The sequence below is a fragment of the Myotis davidii genome, unplaced genomic scaffold (assembly GCF_000327345.1).
Source record: "Myotis davidii unplaced genomic scaffold, ASM32734v1 scaffold174, whole genome shotgun sequence".
NCBI classification, from domain to species: Eukaryota; Metazoa; Chordata; class Mammalia; order Chiroptera; family Vespertilionidae; genus Myotis; species Myotis davidii.
This window is the reverse complement of record NW_006289087.1, coordinates 7,740,010-7,750,403: the sequence shown is the minus strand read 5'-3', so window position 1 is coordinate 7,750,403 and position 10,394 is coordinate 7,740,010.

Below are 10,394 nucleotides of genomic sequence, written 5' to 3'. Positions count from 1 at the left end.
CATCTTAGTTGGCAGTTAATTTGCATATCACCCTGATTAGCCAATGGGAAGGGTAGCGAAGTTACAGTTAATTACCATGTTTGTCTATTATTAGATAGGATACTGTAAGAGTCAGTGACATAACAGAAATTTTAACCCATAGAAACAAAATGTCTTTATTTAACCACCTGTATTAGCAGTCCTGCAATGGCTCAGACACAAGTACTGCCCATAGGAAGATGAATGGGTTGAGTCTCCATCCTAAGGGGTGCACAGGGCAGTAGAGGACAGACAGACAGTTCAGCAAGGAATCCAAGTGAAAAGTGTCCCCAGAGAGGAACGAGTAGGGAGTGACTGACTCTGGGAGTGTGGGACAACCCCTCAGTGGTTAGGGAATGAATACCAAAGCTCACTTCCTGGATCTTTTTTGGCTCCTGCAGGCTCCAAGGCCTATGGGAAGGGCTAGCATAGTGTTTCAGTGATATTTCCTAGAGTTTATTTGAAGGGCTTCAAGGAAAGTGAATTTAGAAGGACTTTTTCTCTGTGTCCAGGGGGAGTGTTGGTGGAGACGCTGACGCTGACTTTATATTATTTATGGGTAAAAGGATGAAACATTTTAGACTTGCTTAGTTTAGGTTTTCTTTGCTAAATGAAGAAATCAGAGTAAGAGAACATATTTGCAACTTGGTGGAACGAAATGATCTCAGTAGATGCAAAGTACACAAGATAAGAATCTAGTTTCTTTTTCTCATCCTGTGACTTAGAGTCAACACCAGACATCCCCTTTTCATAAATCAGGAGATTATAAGAAAACCGACCTTCAGTGAACTGGGGTTCTTGTGATCCCATCAACCTTGTTCACCCTCGTTCCCATCGCACCAATACATTTCCCATTCACGGGCTCATCTACAAAGCCTTTCTTGAACGCGCTAGGGAAATCTTTGATGAACATTAAGTTCTCTGATATACTCCCTCCATACCGGAATCATTTTCATTTCTGACCGCACGTTGACTTCTTATCATCTCAACAAGGGAGAGCGATCGTGTCGGACTCTGTTTGACTATGCTTTGCAAATAAAATTCAGCAAGGCCTGCAGCACGGGTCGTAGGCCCGGCTGAGAAATGGAAAACTGCGGTGAGAACATTGACACATTATATGCATTTGGACAGGAAAGCAAAGGCACTCGAAGGCCAGCATGGAGAGGCAGTTTGTACAGGAAACTATTTTAATTGCCAGGGAACAACTTTTGAGGCGTCCCTTTTGCTATCTGAAATGAGAGTGTTCTGTGAGACCTTCGGTGAGTCAGAATAGTACAAGGCAAGGACGCTTCTCAGGATACATCTTGCTAACAGATGCACAAAATACGTCGAGAGAAAGCACGGATGCTGCAGGCACAGTTCAGAGCCGTGGGGCTGGATACTCAGAGGCTGAGTGTGTGGCTCCCAGGGAAGGAGCTTGCTGGGCCATCCTCACTGTGAGCGGGGCCTGCTGCCATAGAATGGCTCGCCACAAAGAGACACCGGACACTGTTTTCGCTTTATTATGACTATTTTTTAACCGTTTGACTGCTAAGGAGCGCTATCGCGCTCTTCTTATTTAAAACAAATTTATGTAAATAATTGGTATTTTTTAATTTTTGTTGTTGCAAAGCAATACAAGTGAGTTTATTGTATAAAAAGGGTTTTACACTTTTTCCCATACACGCGCAATTAGTGCCGCAGTTTCGGCGTATGTCCGAAAAAATACATCAGCAGCCAAACGGTTACTATATTTTTATTGCTTTCAGGGAGAGGTAGGGAGAGAGAAAGAGAAGCATCAACGCAGAGAGAGAATCATGGATCGGCTGCCTCCTGCACACCCTGCACTAGGGATCGAGCCCACAACTTGGGCATGTGCCCTGACTGGGAATTGGTACATAGGTCGATACTTACCCACTGAGCCACACTGGCCAGGCTGCTTTTGCTGTATTTTCCCCGAAGGGCAAATGTCCCTTCAGTTAGAGAAAACAGATACGAATGAAGGCCTCTCATAAAGCCAACTTGTGGAAAGTGGGACATACCTGGAACACTCGTCTGGGGACTCGCCGCTGTTTTACTAGATATCAAAGTGGTTAACTTGAGAGCAGTGATTTCTTTGCTTTGTTTTTCTCCTGTTTTGTGATTTTTTTCCTGGTGAAATCCATCAGGGTTGCCTTGTTTCTTTCCGAAGCTGCCCTGCTTATTTCTCAGGATGACACCGACTGTCCCTCCGCCACTTCTCTTCTAACGCTTCGCTTTTTTCTTTGTTTACGTACTGATACTTTAAATCGCACGTTGGTGTCAGAGCCGATATTTGGGAAAATAGAAACCCCTTTAGAGCCTGGTGGTGGCATCGTGAATCATACTATCCTCCTCAGCCTTGGATGTCCCACCCTTTAATAAAACAAGTACCCCGTAGGCAGTGGCATTTCAGAATTCATCCTTTGCATCTTTAAATAAACGATGCTTCTGTCTCTCTCCCCTCCCCTTCCCCCTCTCCTCTCTTTTCTCTCTTCTTCTCTAACTTCATTGGCCTCTGAGTATGCAGGTCAATGGGTCTTTGAATGCTTAGGGCTTCTGAGGCTCCATCTCTTGAGCGCCAATAGAATCTGTAGGTTTTCACATCTTTAAATAAGTAATGACTCCCCGTGCACAGACTGGGAAGCTTCTGAGAAACCTAAAAATGATCAAGTGCTTTAGGATTTTTCCCCCCTTTTTACAGAATTTCCCCTGATTTGGGACAGTTTCAAAGACAGAGGAGTAATGTCAGTGAGAAGGTCACCATTCCACTTCCCTTTTTATGAGAAAAGTGGTTTTTTTTGTTGTTTTTTTTTTACAGTATAGCACTTCAGAACTAACTATGAAAGAGGTTTGAAATAGGGGAGGGATTTTTTTTTTGTAATGTGTTGTTTTTTGTTTGTTTGTTTGTTTTAATGGCAGAAACCATACCCAACTATCAAATCAAACATCAGTTACTCGGAAGGAAGATGGTCTGGGTAGCGGGAGATCTCTTTGAGCCAAGGGCTGTTGCCCGGCCAGTGTGGCTCAGTGGTTGAATGTTGACCTGTGAACCAGGAGGTCATAGTTCAATTCTGGTCAGGGCACATCCCTGGGTTTTGGGCTAGGATTCCAGTGGGGAGCAGGCAGGAGGCAGCCGATCGATGCTTCTATCTCTTTCCCCTCCTCTTCTCCCTTACCTCTCTTTTCTGCTCTCCTTCTCTAACTTCAGTGGCCTCTGAGTATGCGGGTCAATGGGTCTTTGAAAGCTTAGCGCTTCTGGGGCTCCATCTCTTGAGCGCCAATAGAATCTGTAGTTTTTCACTCATACTCTACCAGCAAAGCACGTTTCTCTTAAACACATTTTCCATGTGATTTTAAGAATGAGTCTCTTTTGCTCAATTGTCCAGAACAATGCCTGGCACATGGGAGGTACTAAGAAAAACAACTTTGTTGAACAAGGGGTCAAGGACAGAGATTACACAATGTGTTCAATATATACATATATACGAGTATTATTCAGCCATAGAAAATGTGTTTTATATATATGTGTGTATATATATATGTATATATATATATATATATATATACACACTCACACACATACATATATATATACACACACACTGGTATATACACTTATATCTGAATATTACTCAGCCATAGAAAATGTGTTTTACATATATACTAATATATACATATATATCAGTATTTCTCAGCCATAGGAAATGTGATCTATATGTATATATCCTATCTAATAAAAGGATAATATCCAAATTGACCGAACGGCAGAACAACCGGTTGCTATGACCTGCACTGACCACCAGGGGGAAGACACTCAATGCGGGAGCTGCCCCCTGGTGGTCAGTGCACTCCCACAGGGGGAGCCCTGCTCAGCCAGAAGTTGGGCTCACGCCTGGCAAGTGCAGTGGCAGTGGTGGGAGCCTCTCCCACCTCCGGGGCAGTTGGACATCCCCTGAAGGTTCCTGGACTGCAAGAGGGCACAGGCTGGGCTGAGGGATGCCCCGCCCCCCAAGTGCCCGAATTTCGTGCACTGGACCTCTAGTATACACATATATATGAATATAATTCAGCCATAGAAAATGTTATATTACTCAGCCATAGGAAATGTGATATATATGTACACATATATCTGAATATTCTTCAGCCACAGGGAAGAAGGAAATGCTACTGTTTGCAATAATGTGCATGCATCTTGATGACTTTAGGCTCAGTGAATGAAGTCAGATAGAAAAAGACAATTGCTGAATAATCTTACATGTAGGACCTAAAAAACCCGAACTCGTAGATGCAGAGAACAGATTGGCGATTGCCAGGGGTGGAGGCATGGGGTGTGGGGGAACTGGGTGAAGGAGGTCAAAGGTCTTTGCTTCCAGTTATAAGTAAGCCCTGGGGATCTGATGTACATGACTACAGTTAACAGTACCGTATTGTGTGTTTGAAATGTGCTAAGAGAGACCTTAAGAATTCTTATCACAAGAGAAAAACATGTGTAACTGAGTTGATGAATGTTGACTAAGCTTATCATGGTGATCATTTTGTAATATATACACATAACAAATCACTATGTTTGCACACCTAAAACGAATACAATGTTATATGTCAATTATAGATAATAAAACTGGGGAGGGGGGAGAGAAGTTAACCATTTAAGTAGTAAAACTTCTAAGAAGTGCTTGCAAAAAATGGTGGTGTTAGTGTTTTTTAAATTTTTAATTTCCTCATTGAATCAGGAGCACTGCCTATTCTATTCTATTCAGAAACTGTCTGAAATCTCATAGGTTTAGAGAAATTGTGGCTGTGGACTGGGGTTTTAAGGAGAATTGACTTTTCTCTCGAATCTCGGAAGAAGGATGTGCAGACATGGCTGTCTTGCAGCTCGATCGGCAACACTGTCTTCCTACACTGACGTTAGTTTCAAAGAATCACTTTCACTGCTAACTAACATACCACTTGCAGTGTCTTAAAAAAATACAAAAAGTGCCCTAGCCGGTTTGACTTGATGAATGGAGCATTGGCCTGCAGACTGAAGGGCCCCGTGTTCAATTCCAGTCAGAGGCACATGCCTGGATTGCGGGTTCAATCCCCAGTAGCGGGTGTGCAGGAGGCAGTCGATCAATGACTCCCTGTCATCATTGATGTTTCTATCACATCCAATTTCTTAAAAAAAAAATGCAAGAAGTATACATTGTTAAACTTGCAGAGAACAAACGTAAGAAAAAGAGGGTAAGTAAAGATTATAGACATACCCCTGAAAGTGGGAGATATCTGTAATACTATCAACAATAAAAAGTATATATTTTCTAGAGGCCTGGTGCATGAAATTCGTGCACGGGTGCGGACCCTAGGCCTGGCCGGCAATCGAAGCGTGAGCGTCTGGTATGAAAGGGCAGATCCTAGCTGGCCTCTGGGCCCTGGGCAGCACCTGGGCCCTGGGGCCCCCGCACAGCCCCTCCTCCTGAGTCATGGTGTCTGAGTCCCCATGTGGAGATGCAGTGAGCGTGGCCGGATGCCGCAGGCTGAGGCACAGCATGGGCCTCTGAGCTGCTCAGTCAGGGCTTCCCAGCAGCATTGCACGGAAGCTGGGCGGGCAGCGCACTCCCTCCCGCTGGCCTCGCAGACCGGTTCCTGCAAGAACCAACAGGGAGCCTGACTGGCCCTTGCAGTCCCAGCAGCTGCAGCCCAGCTCACCCGGAAGAGGCCACGCGGGTGTGGGGTAGGCTCCTCATGGGCGCCCCGCACCTGAGTGTGGGGACTTCCCCAGCGCAAGAGCCCTGGCATCTTGGGGTAGGGTAGCAGGGGGAGTGAGAGTGAGCGCAGGGGACACCCCACATTCTCACTGCACCTCTCTTTCTGTCACCTCCCCCCCTCAGGTAGCCGGTGAGAGGTTTCAGCCCCCCGCCCGGGTGCCGCGGGAGGTTGGTTGCTGCCACTCACCCCCAGTTTCCCATCCCAGCCGAGGGCCTGCCGTGATCAGGCGATCAGGGCCTGCTGGCTGCTGGTTCCCGTCTGTGGGGCAGTTGGGCCCTTGCTTACACCTGCCTTGGACTGGTGCCGTCAGCTCACCTGCTCCACCATCCTGCCGCAGTCCCATTCTCCTCAGGGCCCCTCTGGGCCTTCAGCGCCTCCACTGCCGCCTGCTGCCAGCACCAAGTCACCAATGCCCACCATGTTCCGCACCGCCCCCTGGTGGTCAGCACACGTCATGTGTGGCAGGCAGTCTAACATCCAGTCGAACTCTTGGTTGAGGGGACAATTTGCATATTAGGCTTTTATTATATAGTATATAGGATTGCCAGGCCAGTGTGGCTCAGTGGTTGAGTGTCAACCTATGAACCAGGAGGGCAGGGTTCTCTCATCATTGATGTTTCTACCTCCCTCTCCCTTCCTCTCTGAAATCAATAAAAAGTATCTATTTAAATATATATATGTATATACATATTTATAAAAAACCCACAGAGAAATCCACTTGAGCATCCCACTGCGCTCACCATCCTCTCCTCATGCTGAGGACCAAGCCTAGTGTGTCTGGTTGTCACAACTCACCTTTCCCCGTGCAACCCTTCACCCCATCCCCAGACTACAGATTGTGTTGAGCAGCCTGAACAGGAAAATTAATCATTTAATCATTAAAGCAACGCATGAGGCATCTATAATCACTGCTATTTTAGATAGGGATGTGGAGGCTCAAGGGGATTCAGGAACGGGTTCAGGGTCGCACAGCTAATACCTAGTTGTTGATAGAGTGGGACCGAGAGCCTTGCCTCGCTCCATTCTCAGGCCTTGTCTGGTTTTGTTCTCTCAACCAAGGAATGGCTCTCCCTTGAGAAGTGTCTGCCTTCGCTCTGTGGGTGGTCTGGTCGGTGGGTTATAGCTCTGCCTTCATCTCCCCTTCTTCCCCCCATTCCCCAAATCACTGGAGGCCTGGCCCTGCTCTGCCTGCAGGACCCCCTGTAAAATCTGGAGTCCTTTCTCTGTGTTGCTTGTTCTTTTTTTGGTCTTTTCCCCTTGTGGACTATTTCCTCTGCTCTCTGAGTTCCCAGTGTTATCTCAGCTCAGGGGCACTGTGGGCTGTGCCTCAGTTTCTCCACCCTCCACAGCAGCCGTGACATTGTCTTCAGGCAGTAGTCAGCCGCACCTCATCTTTTTCCATTTCTCAGGGAACCTCTGTTCTTTATCGTCTGATGTCTTCAGAGCCCGAGAATAGTTAAGTCTTTGAATGAAGACATCCCCATAAGTTCAGTGACCCTAGTTTTCCTGTCCTTCTCAGGTGGATGTAATTATCTCCTAGCCCTAACCCCTCCTTGCTAGGATACTACGTGTTGACTGCAACCCATTCATGTCAACCTTTTAGTCCATTTGATTACTATTCTGACCTCAGAGCACAGTTATGTCTACCTTCTTGCCTGCATTGATGAATATAATGATTATGCTGATTGTCTAATGCCCTGGACGTGTACAGCTTTCAAAGTGGTTAAATGACCGGTGTGAGTGAAGTCGACCAATGCATGCGTCACTGACGGAGCCAGGGACAGCTCTTGGGAGCGTGACTTCCCACCACTCGTCCTAACCTCTAGACCACACTTCCATCATTCGAAACCTGGCCGTTGGTAAGGAAGTGGTGCTTTCGTTAGAGTCCTTGGTCAGGTGATAACTGGCAAGTCTGGATGTGTCACAGGTAGAAGTAGATATTCATTCAAATAATGACCATGCGTCCGTTTCCCCTTCTTTTTTTTCAATTGTCACCCGATGATATTTTTCCATTGATTTTTAGGGAGCGTGGAAGAGAGAGAAAAAGACAGAGAGAAATATCGATGTGATAGAAACACATCGATTGGTTGCTTTCTTCACGCAGCCCGACCAGGTCCTGGGACTGGGAGGAGCCTTCAACCGAGGTACCTGCCCTTGACCAGAATCAAACCTGAGACCCTTTGGCCCACAGGCCGACACTCTATCCACTGAGCCAAACCAGCCAGGGTTGTAGCTTCTCTTTTTACATGTGTTTTTCCCAAGTTGGAATCTGGTTTGGGACTCCTCTCCCATGTGTGGGACCCACAGCTCACAATCAACTTACCTCCCATGGCTAAAAGCATCCCCCCAGCCCGACCTCCATCAACTTCCTCAGTTGCTTTCTTTTCCTCACAGAAATCTTCATCAGTGTATGCAGTTAACAGTGCAGTAAGACCTCTACCTAATGTTCAAGTATGATTCAGAAACCAGCCTTTTCACTTCAAAATTAGACGGACAGTGTGTCATCCTGCAAGATTATTTAGGAACTGGCTTGTGAGTTGCATGGCTCATTGAACACCCTTGATCAAAAAATCCCTCTGGGGGTTTCGAATCCATCTATTGCATAGTTACTTTGAGTGCGTTCTGTAAATTTTTGCACAAGAAGGGTTCTTTACAGAGCCCACTGTTTTTCAAAGTTAACATTTCCAGATAACTGATAGGACCATATTTTGCACCAAAATGAAAATGTGAAAAGACATTTGATGGCAATAAGCTAGGTGAGAAGTGCGAGGCCGGCTTTAATAACACGATTCCAAAGCAGTTCACGTTAACCCTACAGACGATGGGGGTTTCCATTAGAAAAATACTAGAATTCAGTTCTGTGAAATCTAGGGGCTTTCTGATGTTTAGCTGTAACAGATCTGGACTGAAAAATTAAATCTCATTTCATAGCATCCTGTTCAGTTTTCTTTTCTTTTCTTTCTTTCTTTTTTTTTTTTTTTTGCAGTGCAGGAAGTAGGTTCAAAAAAATAGATGAGAAAGATATAAAATAACTATGCAGGATGCCCTGTATACCAGTTCATATTAATGTGGCCATTTCCAGGAACCGGTGTCTGCTTATTTGTCACGTGATATACTTAAAACACAGCGCCGGGAGGATACCCACATTGAGTTAGATTGTCCGGCATCTTTCCTGGTGCAGTCACATGTCCTTATGTTTACCTTGAAGGTGCCCAGCAGATGGGAACACCTGAATGTTACATAGGCTCTCTCGCGTTTCTCCCTTTGATAGATTGTTCAGTAAGGATTTCAAGATAATTCCCTTCACCTCTATTTCAGTTCTGATATACTTCTCCGAAAGAATCTCCAAAGATCTTTGCTAGAAGGGCACCCTGCTTTAAAATCGAAACAGTTGACTTACAGGTCTTTAGAACATAAACCCCCCCCCCCACCCCCCATATATATGAGTCCATCTTTACTCCAATACTATGAAATAGATATTATTATTCTTGTATTTCACAGTGGAAAATCTAGTCTCAGAGATTTTTGTAAAAAGTGCTGAAGGCCACAAATTTAATAAATACATGTGTTGAGATGAGAACTCGCTATGTGCTATGTTTTCTGAGTATTTGTCAGTCTTCACAATGACCCCAGGAGGAAGGGACAACCTACTGTCCATTTGATGAGGCAACTGTACTTTTGGGAGGTTTTAAGTAACGAGCCTGAGCTTACACAGTTAAACCTTTTTAGGGCTAGATTTTTTTTTTTTTATTGCTTAAAGTATTACAAAGAGTATTACATATGTCTCCTTAAAAGCCTTTTTTAAAATTTGTTATTCCTTCTGTGACTGTTTTACCGAAACCAACATTATTAACATAGTTCATATATTTTATAATATACTTATACTTCTATATTGACCATTTAATCCACTCATCTTTTGACAGATGCACTTAGGTTGTTTCCAGATCTTAGCTATTGTATATTGTGCTGCTATGAACATAGGGGTGCATATATCCTTTCTGACTGGTGTTTCTGGTTTCTTGGGATATAGTCCTAGAAGTGGGATCACAGGGTCAAATGGGAGTTCCAGTTTTAGTTTTTTGAGGAAACTCCATACTGTCTTCCATAGTGGCTGCACCAGTCTGCATTCCCACCAGCAGTGCACAAATGTTCCTTTTTCTCCACATCCTCTCCAAGGGCTAGAATTTTTACTGGGTGTCATACCAAAGGCTGTCCATTTGACCACATTTTCTTTTAATAATATTTTTATTGATTTCAGAGAGGAAAGGAGAGAGAGAGAGAGAGAGAGAGAGAGAGAGAGAGAGAGATATTTTATTGATTTCAGAGAGGAAGAGAGAGAGAGAGAGAGATCAGTGATGAGAGAGAATCATTGATCGGCTGCCTCCTGCACGCCCCCTATTGGGGATCAAGGCTGCAACCCGGGCATGTGCCCTGACTGAGAATGGAACTGTGACCTCCTGGTTCATAGGTCTATGCTCAACCACTGAGCCACACCGGCTGGGCTTCCCTGTGTATTTTAATCACTAACTATGATGATTAAAAGGGGCATACTTTAGTGATCTTGTTATAGAATTTTATGACTCTGTTTTTTTTCACTTCTAAATTAAAGATAAAATTATAAAAAAAGG